The sequence below is a fragment of the Hypomesus nipponensis genome, chromosome 6 (genome assembly GCF_054491055.1).
Source record: "Hypomesus nipponensis isolate SF chromosome 6, ASM5449105v1, whole genome shotgun sequence".
Lineage (NCBI taxonomy): Eukaryota > Metazoa > Chordata > Actinopteri > Osmeriformes > Osmeridae > Hypomesus > Hypomesus nipponensis.
This window is the reverse complement of record NC_140366.1, coordinates 1,282,501-1,290,000: the sequence shown is the minus strand read 5'-3', so window position 1 is coordinate 1,290,000 and position 7,500 is coordinate 1,282,501. Positions and strand designations below refer to the sequence as shown.

General features: G+C 47.1%; 22 non-coding genes and 4 pseudogenes across 22 annotated transcripts in view; all 26 read right to left on the bottom strand.

Moving 5' to 3' along the window:
- The window catches only part of LOC146285969 (5S ribosomal RNA), a 119-nt gene extending 102 nt beyond the window's left edge, over window positions 1-17 (bottom strand). Inside the window, exon 1 of the ribosomal RNA XR_014761539.1 lies at window positions 1-17. This exon is cut by the window's left edge and continues 102 nt beyond it. This is a non-coding gene — a ribosomal RNA (5S ribosomal RNA).
- Window positions 18-193: 176 nt separating this feature from the next.
- On the bottom strand, window positions 194-312 carry LOC146285968 (5S ribosomal RNA). Its single transcript, XR_014760351.1, has one exon. It is a non-coding gene; the product is annotated as a 5S ribosomal RNA (ribosomal RNA).
- Window positions 313-600: 288 nt separating this feature from the next.
- LOC146285967 (5S ribosomal RNA) lies at window positions 601-719 on the bottom strand. Its single transcript, XR_014760350.1, has one exon. It is a non-coding gene; the product is annotated as a 5S ribosomal RNA (ribosomal RNA).
- Window positions 720-889: 170 nt separating this feature from the next.
- On the bottom strand, window positions 890-1,008 carry LOC146285966 (5S ribosomal RNA). Its single transcript, XR_014760349.1, has one exon. It is a non-coding gene; the product is annotated as a 5S ribosomal RNA (ribosomal RNA).
- Window positions 1,009-1,180: 172 nt separating this feature from the next.
- On the bottom strand, window positions 1,181-1,289 carry LOC146285965 (5S ribosomal RNA; annotated as a pseudogene).
- Window positions 1,290-1,473: 184 nt separating this feature from the next.
- Window positions 1,474-1,592, bottom strand: LOC146285964 (5S ribosomal RNA). The gene has a single exon (XR_014761112.1). It is a non-coding gene; the product is annotated as a 5S ribosomal RNA (ribosomal RNA).
- Window positions 1,593-1,770: 178 nt separating this feature from the next.
- Window positions 1,771-1,889, bottom strand: LOC146285963 (5S ribosomal RNA). The gene has a single exon (XR_014761538.1). It is a non-coding gene; the product is annotated as a 5S ribosomal RNA (ribosomal RNA).
- Window positions 1,890-2,065: 176 nt separating this feature from the next.
- LOC146285962 (5S ribosomal RNA) lies at window positions 2,066-2,184 on the bottom strand. Its single transcript, XR_014760348.1, has one exon. It is a non-coding gene; the product is annotated as a 5S ribosomal RNA (ribosomal RNA).
- Window positions 2,185-2,358: 174 nt separating this feature from the next.
- Window positions 2,359-2,477, bottom strand: LOC146285961 (5S ribosomal RNA). The gene has a single exon (XR_014761537.1). It is a non-coding gene; the product is annotated as a 5S ribosomal RNA (ribosomal RNA).
- Window positions 2,478-2,653: 176 nt separating this feature from the next.
- LOC146285960 (5S ribosomal RNA) lies at window positions 2,654-2,772 on the bottom strand. Its single transcript, XR_014760347.1, has one exon. It is a non-coding gene; the product is annotated as a 5S ribosomal RNA (ribosomal RNA).
- A 180-nt stretch (window positions 2,773-2,952) lies between these two features.
- Window positions 2,953-3,071, bottom strand: LOC146285959 (5S ribosomal RNA). Its single transcript, XR_014760346.1, has one exon. It is a non-coding gene; the product is annotated as a 5S ribosomal RNA (ribosomal RNA).
- A 170-nt stretch (window positions 3,072-3,241) lies between these two features.
- On the bottom strand, window positions 3,242-3,360 carry LOC146285958 (5S ribosomal RNA). The gene has a single exon (XR_014760345.1). It is a non-coding gene; the product is annotated as a 5S ribosomal RNA (ribosomal RNA).
- A 172-nt stretch (window positions 3,361-3,532) lies between these two features.
- On the bottom strand, window positions 3,533-3,641 carry LOC146285957 (5S ribosomal RNA; annotated as a pseudogene).
- Window positions 3,642-3,825: 184 nt separating this feature from the next.
- On the bottom strand, window positions 3,826-3,944 carry LOC146285956 (5S ribosomal RNA). The gene has a single exon (XR_014760343.1). It is a non-coding gene; the product is annotated as a 5S ribosomal RNA (ribosomal RNA).
- Window positions 3,945-4,122: 178 nt separating this feature from the next.
- On the bottom strand, window positions 4,123-4,241 carry LOC146285955 (5S ribosomal RNA). The gene has a single exon (XR_014761536.1). It is a non-coding gene; the product is annotated as a 5S ribosomal RNA (ribosomal RNA).
- Window positions 4,242-4,417: 176 nt separating this feature from the next.
- LOC146285954 (5S ribosomal RNA) lies at window positions 4,418-4,536 on the bottom strand. The gene has a single exon (XR_014760342.1). It is a non-coding gene; the product is annotated as a 5S ribosomal RNA (ribosomal RNA).
- A 174-nt stretch (window positions 4,537-4,710) lies between these two features.
- On the bottom strand, window positions 4,711-4,829 carry LOC146285953 (5S ribosomal RNA). The gene has a single exon (XR_014761535.1). It is a non-coding gene; the product is annotated as a 5S ribosomal RNA (ribosomal RNA).
- Window positions 4,830-5,005: 176 nt separating this feature from the next.
- LOC146285952 (5S ribosomal RNA) lies at window positions 5,006-5,124 on the bottom strand. Its single transcript, XR_014760544.1, has one exon. It is a non-coding gene; the product is annotated as a 5S ribosomal RNA (ribosomal RNA).
- Window positions 5,125-5,304: 180 nt separating this feature from the next.
- Window positions 5,305-5,423, bottom strand: LOC146285951 (5S ribosomal RNA). Its single transcript, XR_014760341.1, has one exon. It is a non-coding gene; the product is annotated as a 5S ribosomal RNA (ribosomal RNA).
- Window positions 5,424-5,595: 172 nt separating this feature from the next.
- Window positions 5,596-5,704, bottom strand: LOC146285950 (5S ribosomal RNA; annotated as a pseudogene).
- A 184-nt stretch (window positions 5,705-5,888) lies between these two features.
- On the bottom strand, window positions 5,889-6,007 carry LOC146285949 (5S ribosomal RNA). The gene has a single exon (XR_014760340.1). It is a non-coding gene; the product is annotated as a 5S ribosomal RNA (ribosomal RNA).
- Window positions 6,008-6,185: 178 nt separating this feature from the next.
- Window positions 6,186-6,304, bottom strand: LOC146285948 (5S ribosomal RNA). Its single transcript, XR_014760339.1, has one exon. It is a non-coding gene; the product is annotated as a 5S ribosomal RNA (ribosomal RNA).
- Window positions 6,305-6,498: 194 nt separating this feature from the next.
- LOC146285947 (5S ribosomal RNA) lies at window positions 6,499-6,617 on the bottom strand. Its single transcript, XR_014760338.1, has one exon. It is a non-coding gene; the product is annotated as a 5S ribosomal RNA (ribosomal RNA).
- A 262-nt stretch (window positions 6,618-6,879) lies between these two features.
- Window positions 6,880-6,998, bottom strand: LOC146285946 (5S ribosomal RNA). The gene has a single exon (XR_014760993.1). It is a non-coding gene; the product is annotated as a 5S ribosomal RNA (ribosomal RNA).
- Window positions 6,999-7,174: 176 nt separating this feature from the next.
- Window positions 7,175-7,293, bottom strand: LOC146285945 (5S ribosomal RNA). The gene has a single exon (XR_014760337.1). It is a non-coding gene; the product is annotated as a 5S ribosomal RNA (ribosomal RNA).
- A 172-nt stretch (window positions 7,294-7,465) lies between these two features.
- The window catches only part of LOC146285944 (5S ribosomal RNA), a 109-nt pseudogene continuing 74 nt past the window's right edge, over window positions 7,466-7,500 (bottom strand).

Here is a 7,500-nt window from a genome sequence, read left to right as displayed (position 1 = left end):
CTGGTATGGCCGTACGAAATAAGTTGACAACCATAGGCTACTTATCCATATACAGATTTGGCAATTGACAATGCAAGGTGGTCTCTCTCTCTCTCTCTCTCTCGTGTCAAAATGAAAACTGCTTCCAGCCCCTTTCATGAAGGACTACTTGTGCATATTGCAACATTTCAGTTTCTAAGTGAATGAGCAAAAGAGCATACAGCACCTGGTATTCCCAGGCGGTCTCCCATCCAAGTACTAACCAGGCCCGACCCTGCTTAGCTTCCGAGATCAGACGAGATCGGGCGTTGCCAGGCTGGTATGGCCGTACGAAATAAGTTGACAACCATAGGCTACTTATCCATATACAGATTTGGCAATTGACAATGCAAGGTGGTCTCTCTCTCTCTCTCTCTCTCTCTCTCTCTCTCTCTCTCTCTCTCTCTCTCTCTCTCTCTCTCTCTCTCTCTCTCTCTCTCTCTCTCTCTCTCTCTCTCTCTCTCTCTCTCTCTCTCTCTCTCTCTCTCCCTCGTGTCAAAATGAAAACAGCTTCCAGCCCCTTTCATGAAGGACTACTTGTGCATATTGCAAGATTTCAGTTTCTAAGTGAATGAGCAAAAGAGCATACAGCACCTGGTATTCCCAGGCGGTCTCCCATCCAAGTACTAACCAGGCCCGACCCTGCTTAGCTTCCGAGATCAGACGAGATCGGGCGTTGCCAGGCTGGTATGGCCGTACGAAATAAGTTGACAACCATAGGCTACTTATCCATATACAGATTTGGCAATTGACAATGCAAGGTGGTCTCTCTCTCTCTCTCGTGTCAAAATGAAAACAGCTTCCAGCCCCTTTCATGAAGGACTACTTGTGCATATTGCAAGATTTCAGTTTCTAAGTGAATGAGCAAAAGAGCATACAGCACCTGGTATTCCCAGGCGGTCTCCCATCCAAGTACTAACCAGGCCCGACCCTGCTTAGCTTCCGAGATCAGACGAGATCGGGCGTTGCCAGGCTGGTATGGCCGTACGAAATAAGTTGACAACCATAGGCTACTTATCCATATACAGATTTAGCAATTGACAATGCAAGGTGGTCTCTCTCTCTCTCTCTCGTGTCAAAATGAAAACAGCTTCCAGCCCCTTTCATGAAGGACTACTTGTGCATATTGCAAGATTTCAGTTTCTAAGTGAATGAGCAAAAGAGCATACAGCACCTGGCATTCCCAGGCGGTCTCCCATCCAAGTACTAACCAGGCCCGACCCTGCTTAGCTTCCGAGATCAGGCGTTGCCAGGCTGGTATGGCCGTACGAAATAAGTTGACAACCATAGGCTACTTATCCATATACAGATTTGCCAATTGACAATGCAAGGTGGTCTCTCTCTCTCTCTCTCTCTCTCTCTCTCGTGTCAAAATGAAAACAGCTTCCAGCCCCTTTCATGAAGGACTACTTGTGCATATTGCAAGATTTCAGTTTCTAAGTGAATGAGCAAAAGAGCATACAGTACCTGGTATTCCCAGGCGGTCTCCCATCCAAGTACTAACCAGGCCCGACCCTGCTTAGCTTCCGAGATCAGACGAGATCGGGCGTTGCCAGGCTGGTATGGCCGTACGAAATAAGTTGACAACCATAGGCTATTTATCCATATACAGATTTGGCAATTGACAATGCAAGGTGGTCTCTCTCTCTTTCTCTCTCTCTCGTGTCAAAATGAAAACTGCTTCCAGCCCCTTTCATGAAGGATTACTTGTGCATATTGCAACATTTCAGTTTCTAAGTGAATGAGCAAAAGAGCATACAGCACCTGGTATTCCCAGGCGGTCTCCCATCCAAGTACTAACCAGGCCCGACCCTGCTTAGCTTCCAAGATCAGACGAGATCGGGCGTTGCCAGGCTGGTATGGCCGTACGAAATAAGTTGACAACCATAGGCTACTTATCCATATACAGATTTGGCAATTGACAATGCAAGGTGGTCTCTCTCTCTCTCTCTCTCTCGTGTCAAAATGAAAACTGCTTCCAGCCCCTTTCATGAAGGACTACTTGTGCATATTGCAACATTTCAGTTTCTAAGTGAATGAGCAAAAGAGCATACAGCACCTGGTATTCCCAGGCGGTCTCCCATCCAAGTACTAACCAGGCCCGACCCTGCTTAGCTTCCGAGATCAGACGAGATCGGGCGTTGCCAGGCTGGTATGGCCGTACGAAATAAGTTGACAACCATAGGCTACTTATCCATATACAGATTTGGCAATTGACAATGCAAGGTGGTCTCTCTCTCTCTCTCTCTCGTGTCAAAATGAAAACTGCTTCCAGCCCCTTTCATGAAGGATTACTTGTGCATATTGCAACATTTCAGTTTCTAAGTGAATGAGCAAAAGAGCATACAGCACCTGGTATTCCCAGGCGGTCTCCCATCCAAGTACTAACCAGGCCCGACCCTGCTTAGCTTCCAAGATCAGACGAGATCGGGCGTTGCCAGGCTGGTATGGCCGTACGAAATAAGTTGACAACCATAGGCTACTTATCCATATACAGATTTGGCAATTGACAATGCAAGGTGGTCTCTCTCTCTCTCTCTCTCTCGTGTCAAAATGAAAACTGCTTCCAGCCCCTTTCATGAAGGACTACTTGTGCATATTGCAACATTTCAGTTTCTAAGTGAATGAGCAAAAGAGCATACAGCACCTGGTATTCCCAGGCGGTCTCCCATCCAAGTACTAACCAGGCCCGACCCTGCTTAGCTTCCGAGATCAGACGAGATCGGGCGTTGCCAGGCTGGTATGGCCGTACGAAATAAGTTGACAACCATAGGCTACTTATCCATATACAGATTTGGCAATTGACAATGCAAGGTGGTCTCTCTCTCTCTCTCTCTCTCTCTCGTGTCAAAATGAAAACAGCTTCCAGCCCCTTTCATGAAGGACTACTTTTGCATATTGCAAGATTTCAGTTTCTAAGTGAATGAGCAAAAGAGCATACAGCACCTGGTATTCCCAGGCGGTCTCCCATCCAAGTACTAACCAGGCCCGACCCTGCTTAGCTTCCGAGATCAGACGAGATCGGGCGTTGCCAGGCTGGTATGGCCGTACGAAATAAGTTGACAACCATAGGCTACTTATCCATATACAGATTTGGCAATTGACAATGCAAGGTGGTCTCTCTCTCTCTCTCGTGTCAAAATGAAAACAGCTTCCAGCCCCTTTCATGAAGGACTACTTGTGCATATTGCAAGATTTCAGTTTCTAAGTGAATGAGCAAAAGAGCATACAGCACCTGGTATTCCCAGGCGGTCTCCCATCCAAGTACTAACCAGGCCCGACCCTGCTTAGCTTCCGAGATCAGACGAGATCGGGCGTTGCCAGGCTGGTATGGCCGTACGAAATAAGTTGACAACCATAGGCTACTTATCCATATACAGATTTAGCAATTGACAATGCAAGGTGGTCTCTCTCTCTCTCTCTCGTGTCAAAATGAAAACAGCTTCCAGCCCCTTTCATGAAGGACTACTTGTGCATATTGCAAGATTTCAGTTTCTAAGTGAATGAGCAAAAGAGCATACAGCACCTGGCATTCCCAGGCGGTCTCCCATCCAAGTACTAACCAGGCCCGACCCTGCTTAGCTTCCGAGATCAGGCGTTGCCAGGCTGGTATGGCCGTACGAAATAAGTTGACAACCATAGGCTACTTATCCATATACAGATTTGCCAATTGACAATGCAAGGTGGTCTCTCTCTCTCTCTCTCTCTCTCTCTCTCGTGTCAAAATGAAAACAGCTTCCAGCCCCTTTCATGAAGGACTACTTGTGCATATTGCAAGATTTCAGTTTCTAAGTGAATGAGCAAAAGAGCATACAGCACCTGGTATTCCCAGGCGGTCTCCCATCCAAGTACTAACCAGGCCCGACCCTGCTTAGCTTCCGAGATCAGACGAGATCGGGCGTTGCCAGGCTGGTATGGCCGTACGAAATAAGTTGACAACCATAGGCTATTTATCCATATACAGATTTGGCAATTGACAATGCAAGGTGGTCTCTCTCTCTTTCTCTCTCTCTCGTGTCAAAATGAAAACTGCTTCCAGCCCCTTTCATGAAGGACTACTTGTGCATATTGCAACATTTCAGTTTCTAAGTGAATGAGCAAAAGAGCATACAGCACCTGGTATTCCCAGGCGGTCTCCCATCCAAGTACTAACCAGGCCCGACCCTGCTTAGCTTCCAAGATCAGACGAGATCGGGCGTTGCCAGGCTGGTATGGCCGTACGAAATAAGTTGACAACCATAGGCTACTTATCCATATACAGATTTGGCAATTGACAATGCAAGGTGGTCTCTCTCTCTCTCTCTCTCTCGTGTCAAAATGAAAACTGCTTCCAGCCCCTTTCATGAAGGACTACTTGTGCATATTGCAACATTTCAGTTTCTAAGTGAATGAGCAAAAGAGCATACAGCACCTGGTATTCCCAGGCGGTCTCCCATCCAAGTACTAACCAGGCCCGACCCTGCTTAGCTTCCGAGATCAGACGAGATCGGGCGTTGCCAGGCTGGTATGGCCGTACGAAATAAGTTGACAACCATAGGCTACTTATCCATATACAGATTTGGCAATTGACAATGCAAGGTGGTCTCTCTCTCTCTCTCTCTCGTGTCAAAATGAAAACTGCTTCCAGCCCCTTTCATGAAGGATTACTTGTGCATATTGCAACATTTCAGTTTCTAAGTGAATGAGCAAAAGAGCATACAGCACCTGGTATTCCCAGGCGGTCTCCCATCCAAGTACTAACCAGGCCCGACCCTGCTTAGCTTCCAAGATCAGACGAGATCGGGCGTTGCCAGGCTGGTATGGCCGTACGAAATAAGTTGACAACCATAGGCTACTTATCCATATACAGATTTGGCAATTGACAATGCAAGGTGGTCTCTCTCTCTCTCTCTCTCTCGTGTCAAAATGAAAACTGCTTCCAGCCCCTTTCATGAAGGACTACTTGTGCATATTGCAACATTTCAGTTTCTAAGTGAATGAGCAAAAGAGCATACAGCACCTGGTATTCCCAGGCGGTCTCCCATCCAAGTACTAACCAGGCCCGACCCTGCTTAGCTTCCGAGATCAGACGAGATCGGGCGTTGCCAGGTTGGTATGGCCGTACGAAATAAGTTGACAACCATAGGCTACTTATCCATATACAGATTTGGCAATTGACAATGCAAGGTGGTCTCTCTCTCTCTCTCTCTCTCTCTCGTGTCAAAATGAAAACAGCTTCCAGCCCCTTTCATGAAGGACTACTTTTGCATATTGCAAGATTTCAGTTTCTAAGTGAATGAGCAAAAGAGCATACAGCACCTGGTATTCCCAGGCGGTCTCCCATCCAAGTACTAACCAGGCCCGACCCTGCTTAGCTTCCGAGATCAGACGAGATCGGGCGTTGCCAGGCTGGTATGGCCGTACGAAATAAGTTGACAACCATAGGCTACTTATCCATATACAGATTTAGCAATTGACAATGCAAGGTGGTCTCTCTCTCTCTCTCTCGTGTCAAAATGAAAACAGCTTCCAGCCCCTTTCATGAAGGACTACTTGTGCATATTGCAAGATTTCAGTTTCTAAGTGAATGAGCAAAAGAGCATACAGCACCTGGCATTCCCAGGCGGTCTCCCATCCAAGTACTAACCAGGCCCGACCCTGCTTAGCTTCCGAGATCAGGCGTTGCCAGGCTGGTATGGCCGTACGAAATAAGTTGACAACCATAGGCTACTTATCCATATACAGATTTGCCAATTGACAATGCAAGGTGGTCTCTCTCTCTCTCTCTCTCTCTCTCTCTCGTGTCAAAATGAAAACAGCTTCCAGCCCCTTTCATGAAGGACTACTTGTGCATATTGCAAGATTTCAGTTTCTAAGTGAATGAGCAAAAGAGCATACAGCACCTGGTATTCCCAGGCGGTCTCCCATCCAAGTACTAACCAGGCCCGACCCTGCTTAGCTTCCGAGATCAGACGAGATCGGGCGTTGCCAGGCTGGTATGGCCGTACGAAATAAGTTGACAACCATAGGCTACTTATCCATATACAGATTTGGCAATTGACAATGCAAGGTGGTCTCTCTCTCTTTCTCTCTCTCTCGTGTCAAAATGAAAACTGCTTCCAGCCCCTTTCATGAAGGACTACTTGTGCATATTGCAAGATTTCAGTTTCTAAGTGAATGAGCAAAAGAGCATACAGCACCTGGTATTCCCAGGCGGTCTCCCATCCAAGTACTAACCAGGCCCGACCCTGCTTAGCTTCCGAGATCAGACGAGATCGGGCGTTGCCAGGCTGGTATGGCCGTACGAAATAAGTTGACAACCATAGGCTACTTATCCATATACAGATTTAGCAATTGACAATGCAAGGTGGTCTCTCTCTCTCTCTCTCTCTCTCTCTCTCTCTCTCTCTCGTGTCAAAATGAAAACAGCTTCCAGCCCCTTTCATGAAGGACTACTTGTGCATATTGCAAGATTTCAGTTTCTAAGTGAATGAGCAAAAGAGCATACAGCACCTGGTATTCCCAGGCGGTCTCCCATCCAAGTACTAACCAGGCCCGACCCTGCTTAGCTTCCGAGATCAGACGAGATCGGGCGTTGCCAGGCTGGTATGGCCGTACGAAATAAGTTGACAACCATAGGCTACTTATCCATATACAGATTTAGCAATTGACAATGCAAGGTGGTCTCTCTCTCTCTCTCTCTCTCTCTCTCTCTCTCTCTCTCTCTCTCTCTCTCTCTCTCTCTCTCTCTCTCTCTCTCTCTCTCTCTCTCTCTCTCTCTCTCTCTCCCTCGTGTCAAAATGAAAACAGCTTCCAGCCCCTTTCATGAAGGACTACTTGTGCATATTGCAAGATTTCAGTTTCTAAGTGAATGAGCAAAAGAGCATACAGCACCTGGTATTCCCAGGCGGTCTCCCATCCAAGTACTAACCAGGCCCGACCCTGCTTAGCTTCCGAGATCAGACGAGATCGGGCGTTGCCAGGCTGGTATGGCCGTACAAAATAAGTTGACAACCATAGGCTACTTATCCATATACAGATTTGGCAATTGACAATGCAAGGTGGTCTCTCTCTCTCTCTCTCTTTCGTGTCAAAATGAAAACAGCTTCCAGCCCCTTTCATGAAGGACTACTTGTGCATATTGCAAGATTTCAGTTTCTAAGTGAATGAGCAAAAGAGCATACAGCACCTGGTATTCCCAGGCGGTCTCCCATCCAAGTACTAACCAGGCCCGACCCTGCTTAGCTTCCGAGATCAGACGAGATCGGGCGTTGCCAGGCTGGTATGGCCGTACGAAATAAGTTGACAACCATAGGCTACTTATCCATATACAGATTTAGCAATTGACAATGCAAGGTGGTCTCTCTCTCTCTCTCTCGTGTCAAAATGAAAACAGCTTCCAGCCCCTTTCATGAAGGACTACTTGTGCATATTGCAAGATTTCAGTTTCTAAGTGAATGAGCAAAAGAGCATACAGCACCTGGCATTCCCAGGCGGTCTCCC